Below are 19040 nucleotides of genomic sequence, written 5' to 3'. Positions count from 1 at the left end.
GGGGGCGGGGCCGGGGGAGGCGAGGCGAGGCGAGGGGTGGGGGCCGATGGGGGCGGGTCCCGCGCCCCTCCCGCACCGGCTCGATCCGCTTCTCAGCGCTCGGAAACGATTCCCTGGGGCAGGGCGCTGGAAGGGGTGCTTTAGCGCTTTAGGGTGCAAGTCACAAATTGCTTGACCTCCCTTCCTCTGCCTTCCCTGCTCCAGAGTCGGCGCCCCCAGCGCTGGCGGCGTGCGGCGGGGGCGCGGCCAGGTCCCCCAGACGCAGGCCGGGGCGGACCGCGGGGCGGGGCGCGGCTGGAGCTGCGCACCTGCGCGGGTCCCTGCGTCTTCCCCGGCCCTGCGCCGCCCGGCCTCCTCCAGGCCGGTGGGCTTGAGCGCTAAGCACGGCCGGCCGGAGAGGGACCCGGGAGCGCCCTGGCGACCTGCGCTGAACTCAGGTTTCCCCCCAGCGCTGGCGGCGCGCCTGGCTGCCTTTAAGCCGCTTTCCCGTCCCCTCCCCTCGAGGAGTCCCGGCTGCCCTCCCTGCGGGTCCAAGTGCGCACCACGCCACTTCTTGAAGCGCTGGCGACAGAAACCTGGTCCCGCAGAAACAAGTCAACGCCCTGCACGGCCCGCGCCCCCAGCCGGCCTTCGTCGCTAGTCACAGCCGCTCGGAGCTGCTCTGGGCTGTCCAGGTCCCGACCACCGGGCTGCCCGCTGCCGCCTCCCCGCCCTCACTGTAGTGCGGGGCTCTCCTGGAGCTTGTTCCCGCAACCAAGTCCTCCTGGCTCAGGCCGCCGCGTTCCTGTCCCCTCTGCTTGCTATCCCCTCAACAAGGGACACTCCTGCGCATGTCCACATGGCTTGTCCCTTCCCCCTTCAGGTTCTTTTGCCCATGAGCCCTCCCGGAGCACTTTCTTTACAATCACAGTTTCTAGCTGAGCGTGGTAGCACACTCTGAGAGGCTGAGGCAGGAGGATTGCCAGTTCCTATCCAGCCTGGGCAATTTATCGATTTGGACCCTGTGTCAAAGTAGCAAAAGGGCTGGAGATGCGACTCAGTGTGAAAGCCCTGGGTTCAGTCACAGCTTCTTATCCCACGGTGGCCTGTCCCTTTTCATGCTTTATATTCTGCTTAGTGTTACTGTCTTCTGACTTACTCTGTTTTTCTTATTTATTTTTGTTTATTTCTCTGCCCAGTTATCTTCTCCATTGGGACACCTAGAACGTCCCAAGATGGGCAAAGATATTTATTGGTTTTATTCACTCCTAGAAGAAAGCAAGGGCTCTTCAGGTGTGGTGGCCTGCACGCATAATCCCAGCCCCCAGGAAGCTGAGGCAGGAAAATTGCCACAAGTTCGACTGTAGCCTGGATTACATAGTGAGTTCAAGACCATGGGCATGGTGGCACAGGCCTGCAATCCCAGCACTCAGGAGGCTGAGGCAGGAGGATCGTTGGGAGTTCTGACCAGCCTGGGCTACAAAGTGAGTTCAAGACCAGCCTGAACTGCATAGCGAGACCCTGTCTAAAAAGAAAAAAAAAAAAAAAAAAAAAAAGACCAGCCTGAACTACCCGGAGACCCTGTTTCAAAACACAAAACAGCGGGGTGTGGTGGCACACGCCTGTAATCCCAGCACTCGGGAGGCTGAGGCAGGAGGATCGTTGCGAGTTCAAGGCCAGCCTGGGCTACAAAGTAAGTTCAAGGCCAGACTGAGCTGCATATCGAGACCCTGTCTCAAAAAGACAAAAAACAACAACAACAAAAAAAAAACAAAAAACCCCCACAAAACACAGATAAAAAGAAACTGAGGGCTCCCTCAGTGAGGTAGAAAAAACCTTCTTGAACTGGGTTTGCTTCCTATTCCCAACTCCTAGGCAGCCGGCCACACCTTCTCCCATTCCCAGGCCTGGGGAGGCAGAAGTTGCAGGTAAACAGGGCTATGAAAACCAGGGTCCTGCTTTTTACATGGGCAAAGGTCTTGGGCTGGGCTGGGAATGCCCAGCTGGAGGGCCCGGCTCGCGATGGGTGGGGAGGCCCTGCAGGAAGTTTGAGTAGCCCGGGTACCGTTTGGTGGACTGCTGGCCGCTACAGTTCCCTGGTTAGTGGGTGTGCCTTTGGGCAGAAGGAGCGGTGGCAACCCCAGGCAGTGTGTGAGGAATCGAGGTCAGATTATTTTGGCCACAGAGCAGCCCCACATGTGCCAGGACTGAGAGCCGTGACCTGTGGCTGGGCCCTCTCACTGAGCTCCATCCCCAGTCTTTTTAAAAATGTTTTATTTTGCGGGTCTTGACAAGTTGCTAGGTTTCCCAGGCGGGGTTCAAACTTGAGATCCTCCTGCCTCAGCCTTGTCAGAGTGCTGGGATGACAGGTGTTCACCATGGAGTCCCGCTGAGCTCTGACTCGTGTCGCCTGGGGAAAGTCACGTCAGCTCTACTAACTGCGCTTCTTCCCTGTAAAGGGAAGAAAATGTTGTCAGCGATGTATGCGTGACTCACCTCCCAGGCTGCGGTGAGAACAGCCAGATGGTCATGCAGATGTATGAGAGCCGGTGCGGGGACAGCGGCTGTGACCTGGCTGATGTCACTGTGCGGGGTCGGGAGGCCCTGCGTAAGCCCTTTCCTTGCTGGAGCCCGAGGTGCCTAGGTGCGTCCTGGGCCGGGGGCTGGGCCACAGAAAATTGGACCCTGCCGAAACTGACCTGCCTGGCAGGTGGGACCGACCTGCGTGCCCAGGGGCCAAACTTCAGGCATTCTGCAAATAAGACTTTGGCTCGGGGCAAATGGCGCACGAATCGGCTTTGAGCTTAGCCTCTGCCAGGGAACTCAGCAACAGACACATGACCCCATTGAGAAATGGGCAAAGGGAATCAAAATCAGAGTGACACACCGCCTCACTCCAAGCAGACCGGCTGCTGTCGGAGAGACATGATAACAAGCGCCCCGTGGGGATGTGGAGCAAACGGAACCCTTGGCCACGGTTGGCGGGAATGTAAAGCACGACATCCACCATGGAAAACATCCTGAGGTTCCCCTAAAGCTAAGAATAGACCTACAGTGCGATCCAGCAGGCCCCCTCCCGGATATGTATCCAGAGGGGAGGACACTGGGATGTCAGAGGGACATCCGCACACTCATCCACCACACCTCCGGTCACAGCAGCCAAGCGTCTGAGGCACAGCTAGAGAGAACGTATACGCTGATACAGTGGAATATCCTACAGCCATCAAAAGGACAGAGTCTGCCGGTCGTTTGGGACACCGATGGCCCTGGAGGACATTATGTTTAATGAAATAAGTCAGGCATGGATAGACAAATACTACGTGATCTCATATGTTGAATCTAAAACAGCTGATCTCGTAGAAGTTGAGGGAATAGTGATTATCAGGGAATGAGGAGGGTGAGGGGTAGGGAGAGGTTGGTTGCCAGGTGCTGAGCTATAATTAAATGGGAGAAATAAGGCAGGTGACTACAGTTCTTATACTGACCGCTTTAAAAAGGCTATAATAGGAGAGGCATGCTGGGGCACGCCTGCAATCCTAGCACTCCCGAAGCTGAAGCAGGAGGACTGCCGGAAGTTCAAGGCCAGCCTGGGGCTACATAGTGAGTTTAAGGCCAGCCTGACTACAGAGCGAGACCCTGTCTCAAAAAACCCCCAACTAGATAAATAAATAAAACTCCCCCAAATCCAAGAACATCAGCAATGCCAAGTGTTGACAAGGAGGCGGGGACATCGGGACTCTCTGGCCCCGGTGGTGGGAATGTAAAAGTGGCACAGCTGCTTTTGAAATCAGCTTGGCAGTTGGTCCAAAGGTTGAACACTTAACAGGACTCAGCAATTCCACTGTAGTTGTTTATCTAAGGAAACAGAAACCCAGGCTCACACAAGAAACTTGTACACAAATGCCTCCTGCACAGTTGCTCAAAGTGCAAACACCCTAAATGTCTGTCAGTGGGATAGATAAACACATTGTGGTGTATCCACACTGTGGAATATTACTCACCTGTGAAAAGAATAATGAACAAATACATGCTGCACCATGGGTACACCTTGCAAATGTCATGGTAAGTGAAAGAAGCCAGACACAAAGGACCACCTACTGCATGATTCTATTTATAAAAATATCCAGAACGGGAAAACCTGCAGAGATAAGCAGGTCAGTGGTTGCCAGGGGCTGGGGGAGTGTTCTGAAGGAACCGGGGTGGGGGCGGCTGCTAAGGGGCACAGGGTATGTGTGTGTTCTATAGTTGATTGTGCTGTGGTTACACAACTCTAAGTGCACTAAACCGCTGGAGTTGTGCGCTTTGAATTGGTGAGTTGTACCGTTTTTAAATCACGCCTCAGTAAAGCTGTTCATTAAAAACTGAGGTGCTGCCAGGGCTGCGGTATGTGTGCCTGTGAGGGTGTCAGCCCAATGTTGGTGCCTGAGGGTGGGTCACTGTGTCTGAGCAGAAAGTGCTGGGAGTGGGAGGGAGGGCTGCGGCTGAGCATCTTCAGGCATCGCGGACCCTGCTGTCCCAAACTCTCTGGGCCTCTTGTCCCAAAGCTGTGGCCTGAGCCCGCTGGGACCAGAGTTCCCAGGGTGACCTGCAGCAGGGACGCAGGATGTGACTCCGAGGCTAGGCTGGTGCAGGAGGGCAGGCAGGGGCGGCGGAGATGACAGGTGTGTTCAGGTGAGATAGTGTGGCACAGAAGGCTAGAGAAACGGCAAATCCGGGTTCTGTGGCACATGCCTGCAATCCCAGCAGTCTGGGAGGCTGTGGCAGGAGGATTGCTGTAAATTCAAGGCCAGCCTGAGTTATACTGTGAGACCCTGTCTCAAAAAGCAAAAAAGAAAAAAATGTAAAAGGGCTTAGGCTGTAGCTCAAGGCAAAGGCCCTGGGCTTGGTCCCTGTGGGTGTGCAGCCTCCAGGGCCCACTACCTACGCTACCCTGTGGGTGAGGCCTCATCCTCCCCCCGCCCCGGCCTGTCTGTCTTTACCCCACTGCTGGTTTGAGTGGGATCGGATTGGAATCCTGTGGGCTGGAGGGCTGAGGTCACAGCAGAGGGCGGAGGAGCTTGGGGGCTTCATGGCCCTGGCTGGGGACGAACGGCTGGGAGGCCGGGTCTTCGCCCACTGTGGCTGGGGTTGGCGGGGAGCACTGCCTACTGAGTATGTTTTGTTTTTGCAGTGCTGGGACTTGAACCCAGGGCCTCACCCATGCTAGGGGAACATCTACCTTGGAGTCACACTCCCAGCCCTCAGTGTGTGTCTTAATCTTTACTGTCAACTTCATTTAATCCTTATGGCTAAACTGTGTTTCCAGAGAGTGGCCGGGAATTGCAGGCCAGGGTGGACTTCAGTCTGTGGACAGTTTTGTTCGTCTCATTTGAAGCTTTTCTAGAAATCGAATTAGAAGATCTGGAGGTGGGGTGTGGACTGCAGCTGCTACTGGGACTCTACACCTATTATATAAATATACATATTTTTGTTGTAATTAAATCTTGAGGTCATCATAGATGCAGAGCTGAAGTGGTTCGTGGTAGAGCGCTTGACTAGCATGGGTGAGGCCCTGGGTTTCACTTGGGACCAAAAAAAAAAAATTATTCAGAGAAATCCTGTGCTCTTTATCCAGTTTTCCCAAATGGTAACTTTTTCTTTTCTTTCTTCTTTTTTTTTTTTTTTTGGCAGTAGTGGAGTTCAATTCAGGTCCTCACACATGCTAAGAAAGTGCTCTACTGGCTGGGTGTGGTGGCACAGGTCTGTAATCCCAGCACTGGGGAGGCTGGGGCAGGAGGATCCTTTCGAGTTCGCGGCCAGCCTGGGCTACAAAGTGAATTGAAGGCCAATCTGAAAGACACAGCGAAACCCTCTCTCAAAGAGACAAAAAAAAAAGAAGTAAAAAAAGAAAAAAAGAAAGTGCTCTACCACTGGACTTCCTCCCCAGCATTTTAAAAAATTTTATTTTAAGACAAGGTCTTGTCCTATCTAGCCTTGAACTTTTGACCCTCCTGCCTCAGCCTCCTGAGGGAGTAGCTAATATTATAGGCATGGACTACTTTGCCCAGCTGGAATGATAACATCTTGCATGATTACGGGGTAATATTGCAGTCTGGGTATTGACATTGCCACACCAACTTCCCTGTTCACCTCCTGCCCTCCTTGCTCCTGGCAGCCGCCAATCTGTCTTAATTTCTATACTTCTGTTATTCCAAGCACGCAGTGTAAACAGAATCATGCGGCTGTCGCGCCTTGGGGTTGGCTTTGTTCACCAGATTCCTGATTAGTGTGGCTATCAATAGCTCATGCCTTTCCATAGCCAAGCAGTGTTCTGTGCCGTGGATATAAACATTTTGGACAAAGGTTATCTGTTGGTCTCTAGGTTGGGGCTATTATGAATATAATAGCTAAAAACATTAGGCTGGGCCTGGTGGTGCACCCCTGTAATCCCAGCACTCGTGAGACTGAGGCAGGAAGGATCACGGTGAGTTTGAGGCCAGCCTGGGCTACATTGAGGCCAGCCTGGATTGCATGATGAAAGCCTGCTTCAAAAAACAAACAGTCTTGGGCAGCAGTTATTTTTTTTGTTTGTTTGTTTTGTTTTTTTTACTGTTGGGGATTGAATCTAGGTCCTTCACACTGAGCTACATCCCCTTTTAAAAATTTGAGACAATGCCTACCATGGTGGCACACACCTGTAACACCAGCACTTGTGAGGCTGAGGCAGGAGGATCACTGTGAGTCTGAGGCCAGCTTGGGGTACAAAGTGAGCTCAGGGTCAGCCTGAACTGCATAGTGAGACCCTGTCTCAGACAGATGAAAGAAAAGAAAAGAAAAGATAAGAAAAGAAAAGAAAACAAAGAGAATTCGAGACAGGGTCTTGCTAAGTCACTAAGCTGCCCAGCTAGGCTCAAACTTGGTTACTTATTTCTTTTCTGTTGTTTTTTGCTTTTTTGGTGTTTTTGAGACAAGATCTCATGTATAATTCACATTGGCCTCAAACTCACTCTGTAGCCCAGGCTGGCCTCAAGCTTGTGGCTATGCTCCTGCCTCAGCCTCTCAAGTGCTGAGGTTACAGGTGTGTGCCACCATGCCCAGCTTTTTCCATTTGACTTTTGACAAAGATGCAAATAGCAATTCAACGGAGAAAGACTGCTGTCCCTGGAAATGATGCCAGGGGCAGGTGTCCCTCCTCATCAAAGGTGAAGAAGGAGATGGAGAAATTGAGGGAGAGGAAGAGAAAAAGGAAGGGGAGATGTAGAGGAAGAACCTTGACCTGATATAAAAATGAACTGAAAATGGCTCATAAACCTATAAACTTTAAAAGGTGTAGAAAATAAAACTAGGTGCCGGGTGTGGTGGTGCTTGGCTGTAATCCCAGCAGTTCAGGAAGCTGGGACAGGAGGATCACAAGTTTGTACCCAGCCTGGGCAATTTAGTGGGACCCTGTCTCAAAATAAAAAAAAAAAAACAGCTGGGCATGGTGGCGCACGCCTGTAATCCCAGCACTCTGGAGGCTGAGGCAGGAGGATCGCTGAGAGTTCGAGGCCAGCCTGGGCTACAGAGTGAGCTCAAGGCCAGCCTGAACTACATAGTGAGAACCTGTCTCAAAAACACCACAAATAAAATATAAATGAGTAAATAAATAAAAGCTGGGGCTGAAAAAAAAAAAAAAAGCTGGGGCTGTAGCTCCTTATTAAGATCCTGCATTTGCTCCCTGGAACTGCAGAAAAAAAAGTCACTTGGGCACATGGGTGTGTGTCTATTTCTGGTTCCCAGCTGTGTTCCACCCAGGTATGTGTCTCCCCACCCCTCCTCCCGTGAATATCACAGTTTCAACTGCTGTCGCTGTACAATGAGTCTTGCCTGATCCCTCTCTTTTTTTGTATTTTTAAAAAACTGTTTTAGTGACTCTCTCTTGCCTTTGTATATAACTTTAACATAATCTTACTTATAGCTACAGACAGTCTCGCAGCAGCATTGGCTTTTTTTTTTTCCAGTACCAGGAATCGAACTCACGGCCTCGCGCTTGCCAGGCAGGCACTGTGCCGCTGAGCTAAATCCCCAGCCCCTCGCAGCAGCATTGTGACAGGGGAGAAAGGACATCTCTACTGTGAGGTGAATTAATCTGGGGACAAATGGCCTCTACCGTGCCACCGGGCAACAAACATGGTATGTTCTGCAGTTGTTCACAGCTTTTTCTGGTTTGTTTCAAGGGTGTGCTATAGTTTTCAGCATTCATAATCCCATACACAATTTTGTTAGATTTATACTCAAGAATTGCTTTGTTTTGAAGAATTATAGGTAGTACTGTAAGTCTTGTTTCTTTTTTTTTTTGTCTTTTTGAGACAGGGTCTCGCTATGCAGTTCAGGCTGGCCTTGAGCTTACTTTGTAGCCTAGGCTGGCCTCGAACTCAAAACGATCCTCCTGCCTCAGCCTCCCTAGTGTTGGGATTATAGGCATGTGCCACCACACCTGACTGTAAGTCTAATATTTGTGTCAATATATTTGTTGCTAGAGTATAAAAGCACTGTATGGGGGGCTGGATGTAGCTCAGAGATAGCACAATTAATTGCCTAGCATGTGCAAGGCCCTAGGTGCCCTCCCCAGCACCCCACAGCAAATGAGAGTCCCAAAGACTAGACTTGAGATCCTCCTTGGGGAGTTCTCAGTTACAAATTTAATTTCTTGAATAGTTAAAAGGCTAGGTAAATTTGATTCCCGGTACTGGAAAAAAACAAAACAAAAAACCCATAAAACAAACAAACAAAAAAGCTAGGTATGGTGGTGCAAGCCTGGAATCCCAGCACTTGGGAGGCTGAAGCAGGAGGAGCCTCACCAGTTCAAGCCCAGCCTGGGTTACATAGTGAGTTCAAATCTAGTCTGAATTACACAGCAAGACCTTGTTTCAAAAACATAGGACAAAACAAAACAAAAAAATAGTTAAAAGAAGATCCAAGGGCTGGGGATTTAGCTCAGCGGTACAGCGCCTGCCTGGCAAGTGCAAGGTTGTGAGTTTGATTCCTGGTACTGGAAAAAAAACAAAACAAAAAAAAATCCAAATTATCTAGTTCATGGGGCTGGGTATTTAGCTCAGCAGCACAGCGCCTGCCTGGCAAGCGCAAGGTTGTGAGTTTGATTTCTGGTACTGGAAGAAAAAAAAAACAAAAACAAATTATCTAGCTCATGTGTTTACTGGCTGCTTGTGTCTCTTCTTTGGAGAAACATCTATTTAAGTCCCACTTTATCAACTGAGCTGTGTGTATGTGTATGTGTGTGTGTGTGTGTATGTGTGTGTGTGTGTATTAGGAGGTCTCTATGTTGCCTGCATATTAATTCTGCATCAAACATATAATTTGATAACACTTGTCTTTGTTTATTTTTGTTTTTTTGAGACAGGGTCTTGCTATATAGTTCAGGCTGGCCTTGAACTCACTATGTAGCCAAGGTTGGCTTCAAACACAGCAATCCTCCTGCCTCAGCCTCCCCAGCGCTGGTATCACAGGCGTGTGCCACCATGCCTGCTGATAACACTTGTTTTAATCAGCTTTTCATCACTCTGACCAAAAACCTAGGAAAGGCAGCTTACAGGCGGGGCGGTTATTTGAGCTCAGAGGTTCCCATTGGTGGTCAGCAGGTACCATGGCTCAGGGCTGTGGCGAGGCTGGCGCTGCAGTGAGGCTGGTGCCACGGCGGGAGGGCGTGGAGGAGGAAAGCGGTCACCTCATGGTGGGCAACACCCTGAGAGCAAGAACCCTCAGAGGGGGCGGGGCCGTCCCTGAGGCCACACCCAGTCTCCCTCAGCTGTCAGGAACACCATCAAATCCTGCTCTCCCTGGATGAATCCACTGATTGCAGTTAGAGCCCTCCCTGGAAAACACCCACAGACACACCCACAAAGGTTCTGCTTTTATCCTGGGAGCGGGACTAAACTCAGGGCCTCCTCATTGAGCTCCACCCCCAGGCCTTTTAGTTTTTGAGACAGGGTCTTGTAAATTGCTAGGTTGCCCAAGCTGAGCTCCAACTTGCCACCCTCCTGTCTCAGCCTCCCAGAGCACTGGGATGACAGGTGTGTGTCACATGGCTGGGTGGCTGGGGCTTCTTTTGTCTCACAGAAAATCCAGGGAACTCGCTCTGTTCTATGAGGAGCTCCAAGGTGGCCCGCAGGACGGCCAGGACCGGGACGCCCCCTCGTAGGGCTGTAGCTAACGCTGCATCTGGACGGCACTCTGAGATCCCCGCCCCCAGCTGCTCTGCGCCGTGCCGCTGCCACCAGAGACGGGGACAGGTGTCCGCGGGCCCTGCCGTCCTGCCCTCTCCCCTCCCCTCCCATCTGCTCACGCCGTGTCGTACAGGAAGCCCGAGGTTCCTTTGTCCTCAGCAGCCTGGCCCTCTTCCCGCCACACCCGAAGCCCCCGGAGTTGGGACGGGGACCACCAAACCCTTCTCGTGCGCGTGATCCACGCCCACTTCCGCGTCACCGCCGCGCGGGGATTTTCCCACCAGCTGCCGCCTGCAGCCACCCCCGGCGGATCCACTGGGCGCAGACACGGTCACGCCCCCCGGCTGGGGGCTCGTGTGCGCAGTGTCCCCGCAGGTCCCCGCCTGGGACCTGTGCATCTGCGTCCTCACGCCGCATGCATCTGCGAAGGCAGCTCACAGGATGGAGGGCAGCACCGTACATTTCCACAGATGTCGCTGGATGTCCCGATGGGGGAGACGCCGGGGCGAGGGCTGTGGGGAGGGCTGGGGACCTTCAGGTGCTCCGCCATCCAGAAACTTCCAGAAACTTCCAGAAACTTCCAGGCCCTAGAGAGGCGTGATGGATGGCGTCACTGGCCAGTGGCGTGGCTCGGGCTCCAGCCTCTTTTCTTCCAGGAGGTTGCAGGGATGGGGTTGAAAGTTCCCTCTGGGCACAGGGTGGTTCCCCTGGCAACCAGCCACCAACCCAAGGCTACCTAGGAGCCCCCCGACAGTCTCCTTATTAGAACAAAGATGGTCCCCTCACCCAGGGGCTGAGAGGGTCCTAGGAGCTCTTTCTTAGGAACCAGGGTCAAAGACCCAGTACTGGGACAGAAGACTCTCCCAGCAACCCCTTCTGCAGGTACTGGGAGCTCTGTCTCAGGAGCCAGGGACAGAGACCAAATACTGGGTGTGTGTCCTGCTGTATGACAGCACCACGCGCACCTGTCACCCCCACCTGCCCTGTCGTCCACATTAAGTTACCTGCTCGGCTCCCGTGACCATGGGAGGTGGAGACCCTGGCTGGCCCCTTGTAGCTCAGCACTCTGGTTCTGGATTCCTTACTGGCAATAACAACTAAAAAAGAAAAAGAAAACCCAGAATGGTGGTGTTGCAAAGCCTCAGGGAGGCTGAGGCAGGAGGATTATAAGTTCAAGTCCAGCCTGGGCAACTGAGCAATTTAGTGAGACCCTGTCTCAAAATAAAAATAAAAAGGCTGGAGATGTGGCTCAGTGCAAAGGTCCTGGAGTCAATCCCCAATACTGGAAAAGGAAGGAAGGAAGGAAGGAAGGAAGGAAGGAAGGAAGGAAAGAAAGAAAGAAGAGAAACAAAGAGAAAGAAAAAGAAAGAAAGAAAGAAAGGAAGGAAGGAAGAAAGAAAGGATCCCAAGGCTTAGAGTAAAGCTGGCGCTGGCAGTGCGTAGGGGACAGTGGGGGAGAGGACCCCGTCCCCAGCCTCCCTTCCCAGGGAACGGAAGGCAGAACACTTCGCAGACTTCAGAGTTTATTTAAACCTCGGGCACCTTATCATATCTTCATCCAAAGAGCACAAAGTTAAACAAAGCAGCTGTGGAGGCCGAGGAGAGGGAGTTGATTTAAGATGGGGCGTTAGCGGCGGTTGGTTACCCAGCTATTCAGGGCCTCCGCCTTATCTCTGCCAAAGCCGCCTCGGGTCAGCAGCCCTGGCACCTGTCATGGGTCCTGGCCCCGAGGCCAACCCTGCCCCAGGGGGCTCGGGTGAGCTTGTGGGCCGGGAGGGGCACAGGCAGGCGCACTCCTCCCCTGCTAGCCAGTGCCCGGTAGCCACAGAGGCGACGAGGGGGTCGGTGAAGACGAATTATTCCAGCCAAGGAATGAACCCATGAGAAAACGTTCAGCACCTCTGGCTGGTAGAGAAACACAAATTGTTGTTATTATTATTATTAAAAAATAGAGAAGGGAGTGGTAGTGCACACCTGTAATTCCAGCACTTGGGAGGCTACGGCAGGAGGATCGCAGCAGTTCAAGCCCAGCTTGGGCTATATAGTGAATTCAAGGCCAGCCTGAATTACAGAGTGAGTGAGACTCTGTTTCAAAAAGCCAGCCGTAGTGGCTTGTGCCTGTAATCCTAGCACTCAGGAGGCTGAGGCAGGAGGATCACCATGAGTTTGAGGCCAGCCTCAGCTACAGCGTGAGTTGAAAGCTAGCCTGAAGTGTGTAGCAAAACTCTGTCTCAAAAAGGCAAAAATAAATACATAAATACATAAATATATTATTATTATTATTTTGTCTTTTTGAGACAGGGTCTCACTGTGCAATTCAGGCTGGCCTTGAGCTCACTTTAGAACCCAGGCTGGCCTCGAACTCCCAATGATCCTCCTGCCTCAGCCTCCCGAGTGCTGGGATTACAGGCGTGCGCCACCATGCTCAGCCATGAGAAATGCAAATTAAAACAGCACTGAGATTCCATCTTATTCTACAAAGAATGGCCAGCATTAAGAAATCAGGTAACAAAAAATGCTAGTGAGGCTGCAGAGTGTGTGTAGAACACTTCTACATATGGAGGCTAAGGCAGGATTGCAAGTTCAAAAGCCCAGCTTGGGGAACTGACCAACCTAGTGAGACTTAGTCTCAAAATAAAATATAAGCCGGGCATAGTGGTGCACACCTGTGATCCCAGCATTCAGGAGGCTGAGGCAGGAGGATCGTTGTGAGTTCAAGGCCAGCCTGGGCTACAAAGTGACCTCAAGTCCAGCCTGAACTGCATAGTGAGACCCTGTCTCAAAAAGACAAAGAAAAAAAAAGAAAAGCAAAACAAATATATATATATGTATATATATATGTGTGTATGTGTATATATATATGTGTGTGTGTATATATATCTATATATATATATATATATATATATATATATATATATATATATATATATGGGCTGGGTATGTAGCTCAGTGCCAAGGCCCTGGGTTCAATCCCAGTGCTGACAAAGAAAAAAAAAGAAAGAAAAATTATTTGGGGGTTTAGCTCTGTGGTAAATGTTTGACTAATATGCACCAAGTCCTGGGTTCCATTCCCAGCATCACAAGAAAATACAAAAACCCAAAAACTATTCCACAGCACTTGTCAAAGCACAGCGAGGAAGACTTCACTCAGGACGGCTGAGGTCGGCGTGGGGCCACGCAGTGGGGCGAGAGACTGGGCCCCCTCCAAACACCGCAAGGACAAGTGGGAGTCACAGCTCGGGGCGGGAGGTGACTCAGGTGACATCAGGGTGAGGGGGCTTCCCGGCAGGATGCTCGGCCAGCGAGGGGACATCCTCGGGGGGTGGGAGCCTGACCAGAAGCGGGGTGATCAGAGACCCAGCAGGGGCACGTCCGGCCTCGTCCCGCCACACTCACTCGGTGGGGTTCTTTGCTGAAATTGCATCCCAGGGCCTAGGAGAAGGCCCAGAAGCCTTACTAAAGTTTGGCCAAGCAGAGACCACGCAGGCCTTGCTGTTGCCAGAATATGCCGCCCTCCTTCCTTAGGGGGCAGCGGGCTTGGTGTGACCTCCTTATGTGGAGAGAGGCTTACCCCGGTGTTCCTCAGTCATTTCTTGCCTGCCAGTCCTAGGGGCCCATTAAAACATCATAAGCAGCTCTGATAAACGGTCCAATATTGCTTCTCTGCCCCTTCTTCACTCCTCCTCCTCTTCCTCCTTCTCTGTACTGAGCATGGAACCCACAGCCTGCCCAAGCAAGGCAAGTGCTACACCCTCAGGCCTGTGTTTTCTTGTTTTTGTTTTTTTATTTGCGGTACCGGTGATCGAACTCAGGACCTTGTGCTTGCCAGGCAGGCGCTTATGCCACTGAGCTATATCCCCAGCCCCCAGGCCTGTGTTTTTATTTGAGACAGTTCTTGCTATGTAGGCCAGGCTGGTCTCAAACTTGAGGCAATTCTCCTGCCTCAGCCTCCTGAGTACTAGAATTAAGAGATGTTCCTCAAAATGCTCAGTTTATGAACCACGGAGTTATTTCTGTTTTTCTTTAATGTGTTAAAGTAATTTAGAAGCCCCATGTGGTGCTCATACCTATAATCTCAGCATTTGGGAGGCTGACATAGGAGGATTACTGTGAGTTTGAGGCCAGCCTGGGTTACACAGTAAGACCTATCTCAAAATACTTTCTTTTTTTCTTTTTTTTTTTTTAGTACCAGGGATTAAACTCAGGACCTTGTGCTTGCCAGGCAAGAGCTTATGCCACTGAGCTATATCCCTGGCCCTCAAAAAGCTTTCTAAAAATTTTCCTATACATTTCTGTCCACAGGAGAAACCAAGACATACACTTAACAATATCTCCCTGTTTTGAGACATTCAAGACATTTCAGATGGCAAAAGTAAAATTCAACCATTAGTAAAATTTTTTTGCTTTTGGACGTTTTTTTCCAAAACTTGTGGCAATCCTCCTGCTTCAGCCTCCTAAGTACTTGGATTGGGCGTGTGTCACCATGCCTGGTTGAAATGTTCAAAAATACATATTTAAAGTGTCTTTATAAGATAAAAAAAAATCGCTGGGTGTGGTGGTGCATGTCTGTAATCCTAGCACTTGGGAGGCTGAGGCAAGAGGATCATTGCAAGTTCAGACCAGCCTGGGCTACAAAGTGAGCTCAAGGCCAGTTTGAACCACACAGCGAGAAGACCCTGTCTCAAAAAGACAAAAATAAAAGAAATAAAAAATAAAATTAAATTAAAAAACTCCCACAATGCAATAAATTTCAGATCACTGAAATTTTTTTTTTTTTTTTTTTTTTTTGAGACAGGGTCTTGCTGTGCAGCTCAGGCTGGCCTTGAGCTCACTTTATAGCCCAGGCTGGCGTCAAACCTGCAATGATCCTCCTGCCTCAGCCTCCCTAGTGCTGGGATTACAGGCATGTGCCACCATGCCCTGCCAGATAGCTGAAATTTTAACCCTTTAGATGATGTCAGTTTACTTTTTGGTTTCAAAATCTAGACACAGTAAGAAAAAAACATGTTGGCAGGATTTCTATCCGCTTTTATATTTCTCTTTCTTGCTTTGATTATTGGTTACACTGATGAGCCAGGCGTGGGGGTGCACACCTGTAATCCTAGCACTCGGGAGGCTGAGGCAGGAGGATCTCTATGTGTGAGTTCAAGGCCAGCCTGGGTTATAGCAAGACCCTGTCTTAAAAAACCCACCCCACCCAAACCCAACCCAACCCAACCCCAAAAAACAAACCAAACCAAACCAACCAACCAAACAAAAAACCCAAACAAAACAAAACAAAACCCAAAACAAACAACTCGTCATTCAGCACCTGCAGGTATTCTGGCACCTTTTCAGGCTTTTAGTTTCTCTCCTTCCAGCCTCTTCTTGGATCCTTACCTGGTCTGGTGGTCTCTTGGGCCTGGCGTCTCTTGAAGACCATCTTCTGATTCTTTGGCAACGTCTTGTCTTTTTTTTTCCGGTGTCGGGAATCGAACTCACGACCTTGCACTTGCCAGGCGGGCATTGTGTTGCTAAGCTAAAACCCCAGCCCCCTCTTTGGCAATGTCTTGATCTACATCAGCATCTCCTAGATCACAGGCTCCTTCTCCAGTTCTATCTTCACTGCAGCTGTCATCAGAATTCTGAGCTGGCTCCTGCGTCTTTGTCTTCAGTTGTTAGAAAGCTTTCCTCCTGGTACATCTTCCACTTCTTCCTCAGAATTGCCATTCAGGCCGGGCATGGCGGTGCACGCCTGTAATATCAGCACTCAGGAGGCTGAGGCAGGAGCATCACTTCGGGTTCAAGGCCAACCCGGGCTACATAGTGAGACTCTGTCTCAAAAAGACAAAAATAAAAAAAGCAACCAAAAACTGGCATTTGGTAGATTCTCATTCACTTGACGTCCTGGAATCTCCTCTCCCTCCTGCTCCAACTGTTGTTCCAACAACAGCCGTTTCCCGCTGTTCTTTTGCTTTTCAGGATTCTTCCTGGCGGCGTCTGTCTGGAACGTTTTGTCGCACGCTGGGCTGTAACGGTTGCCGTGGCTCGGCACTGTCCTTAGCACCCTGTCTTCCTTCAGCCCATGTTCCTCCATTTCATTTTCAGCTGCTCCAACTCCAAACTCCTCTTCAAGCCCAGCGTGGAGGCGCACGCCTGTGACCCCAGCACCCAGGAAGCTGAGGCAGGAGGATGGCTATGAGTTCCAGCCCAGCCTGAACTACAATGTCAGACGCTGTCTCAGAAAAAAAAGCCCAAACTCTCCTTTTCATTCCGGCTCCTTTGGCTGTGGGCCTCTGGGGGCATCTCGTCTCCCCGCCTCCCTGGCCTCCAGCTCTGCTCCTCGTGGGCTTCCCAGGGGCCTGCGCTCTTTAGCTCCCAGCTCGGATCTCCTCCTCAGTCCTGCTTTTGGGTGGAATCTTTCTGTCGCCACGGGCCCGTGAACCTCGCTCTTCCTTCCGGACAAAACTCTTCGGGCTGCAGAAGGGCTGGCCATGGTGGAAAGGGTGGACAGCGGTGTCGCGGTTGCCAGGCGGGTCTCCACACGCAGGGAACCCTCCACAGCTGCTCTAAGGCGGGTTCCAGTTCTCCCTCTGCAGCCATTTTAGAGACATTGCTGCCTGCGGGCTAGGGGCCCACGCCCTCTCCCTAGGGCACCGCACACCCCAGTGGTGGATGCTCGGATTCATTTAAATCCTTCGCCTGCTTCAGGGGCCCCACCCACAAGTTTATCCGGCTTCCTATAGGTGCGGCACTCGCAGAGCCTGGTAGCGACATTTCATCCCCGGCCCGGTGCGGGCAGTCAAAGCATAGAACTATTTCACCCATTACAATCTTTTGTATAAATCGTCATACAGTGTCCATAGCTGACGTTATGATATCTATCGATTTTGTTGTTGTTTTGTTTTTTTCTGTTTTTTTTTCAGTACCGGGAATCGAACTCACAACCTTGCGCTTGCCAGGCAGGCGCTGTGCCGCTGAGCTAAATCCCCTTCCCTTATTTATATTTTCTTTCTTTCTTTCTCTCTTTCTCTCTCTCTTTCTCTCTTTCTTTCTATGTAGTGCAGGCTGGCCTGCAATTTGCTATGTGGCCTGGAATGGCCTCGAACTCATGGTGATCCTCCTGCCTCAGCCTCCTGGTGCTGGGCTTACGGGTGTGTGCCACCATACCCAGCTTTGTATTTTGACTTTTATCCATGGGATCTGGCTTATAACTCCCTCCCCAAGGCAGGCCATAGAAACTAAAACTGCTCTTTTCCAAAAAAGGTCATGGAAACCCTAACCTTCCCCTGTCTTTCTATTTAGGAAATTCTCAGGCCTACCTTGCCTGATGGTCGATGATAAGACCTTCCTTCCAGAAGGAATCCTGGGAGGGAGGAGGCAGAACAGAGAGGCTGGAAGGAACCCAACCACAGGCCTTGGGGGTTTCGCATTTAGCGGGTTAGCGTTGGAACACTAGCACTGGGACCCTCTCGGCCCCTCACATTCTTACCCTTTCCTGCGTGCTTGTCCTGTTCAAGCAGGGAGGTCTCCACAGGAATCCACAGGGGCGGGGAGTGGCATTGCATACCTGTAATTCCAGCACTCTAGGAAGCTGAGGCAGGAGAATGCAAGTTCAAGCTGGCTTGGGCAACTTAGTGTTTTCGCAAGACATTGTCTCAAAATTAAAAAAAAAAACAAACACGGGGGCGGCTTGAGATATGGGTCAGTGCAAAGGCCCTGGGTTCAAATCCCAGTATGCAACAAACAAACCTAAAGGGACAGGATGGGCCACAGGTCCGGATTCTGTACCCGGTGAGCTGGGGAGGGGCTGTGCTCCGGAAGTTCTGTGCACTTGCGGAGGCGAAATGACCCCCTCTAGGGGCTGGCGATAGGTGTGTCACATGGGGCGGTGGTGTCCGGCACCCCCCCTGCCCTCCTGTGCGATCCACGCGGTCCCCAGGCACTGGTTTGGACTGGATTGAACTGGATCAGGACACCCGGCAGGATCCACAACGCCTGGCGTCGGGATTGGCTGCGCCCCAGTCTGAGACCGTTTCCCCAGCGTCCCATAGGAGCAACTAGGGACAGCCCTGCCTCAGCCTCGTGCGCCGAGGAGGAGCCGCGGGACGCAGAAGGCCGCGATTCCCTGGCCCCGCTCCGTGGGCGGCCTCGGGGCGAGGCCCCCACGCTCGACTCCCGCCCGTCTGGCGGGTTCGGGTTTGGCAGCTGTAGCCCGCGATGCCACCCGTTCCTGGGATGGGCGCCGAGCTCCGGAGAAGCGGCCTCGGGTCACGCGCGGGCCTGCGGGTCCCTAACGCTGGCCCCGTCGCCGCCCAAGCGGAAGGGTCCTTGCCTGAACTGGGCTCTCTCGGGTTCTGAGCACCATGGAGCGCCGCCGGCGGGGCCCCTGGTCTGACTTGGCCTTGTTTCCTGTCCTTGTTTCCCATTTGTCCTTTTGTCATTGATGTACAGAATTTCTTTCTGTGTCCTAGGTGTTTGTCCTTGGTTGGTTACGGAGCTTGCAAACATTTTCTTCCAAGCTACAATGGCCTGACTTGTACTACTTTTATGGTGTCTTTTACCATGTAGTTTTGTTTTTGAGACATAAAATACATTTAAGGCCGGGCACGGTGTAATCCCAGCACACCAGAGGCTGAGGCAGGAGGATTGCCATGAGTTTGAGGCCAGTGTGGGCTATATGGTGAGACCTTGCCTCAGAAACAAACAAACAAAATAAATAAATGAATGGAATTATCAAATTGTATTTCCTTGCTGAAAGAAACTGTCAGTGAGGCATTGGTTGGTTAGCTTTGTATGTCTATATGTGTTTTTATGAGAAACTACATTGAAGATATCAATATGTAATACAATAAGCATTGTTAATTCTGTACCACTCTG

At 51.3% G+C, this 19040-nt stretch overlaps 1 long non-coding RNA gene across 2 annotated transcripts in view; it reads right to left on the bottom strand.

Moving 5' to 3' along the window:
• Window positions 1-1757: 1757 nt before the first annotated feature.
• The window catches only part of LOC106149904, a 19090-nt gene continuing 1807 nt past the window's right edge, over window positions 1758-19040 (bottom strand). The window contains exons 2-4 of one of the 2 annotated variants that reach the window (XR_001236374.1): window positions 11186-11278; window positions 10642-10768; window positions 1758-2430 (exon numbers count right to left, since the gene is read on the bottom strand). This is a non-coding gene — a long non-coding RNA (uncharacterized LOC106149904). Of the gene's footprint in view, window positions 2431-9967; window positions 10769-11185; window positions 11279-19040 lie in introns of those variants that run through there. The other variant, XR_001236373.1, reaches the window with a different exon arrangement.

This window comes from Chinchilla lanigera, unplaced genomic scaffold (genome assembly GCF_000276665.1).
Source record: "Chinchilla lanigera isolate Chin_1 unplaced genomic scaffold, ChiLan1.0 scaffold00055, whole genome shotgun sequence".
NCBI lineage: Eukaryota > Metazoa > Chordata > Mammalia > Rodentia > Chinchillidae > Chinchilla > Chinchilla lanigera.
This window is presented reverse-complemented; position numbering and strand designations above follow the sequence as displayed.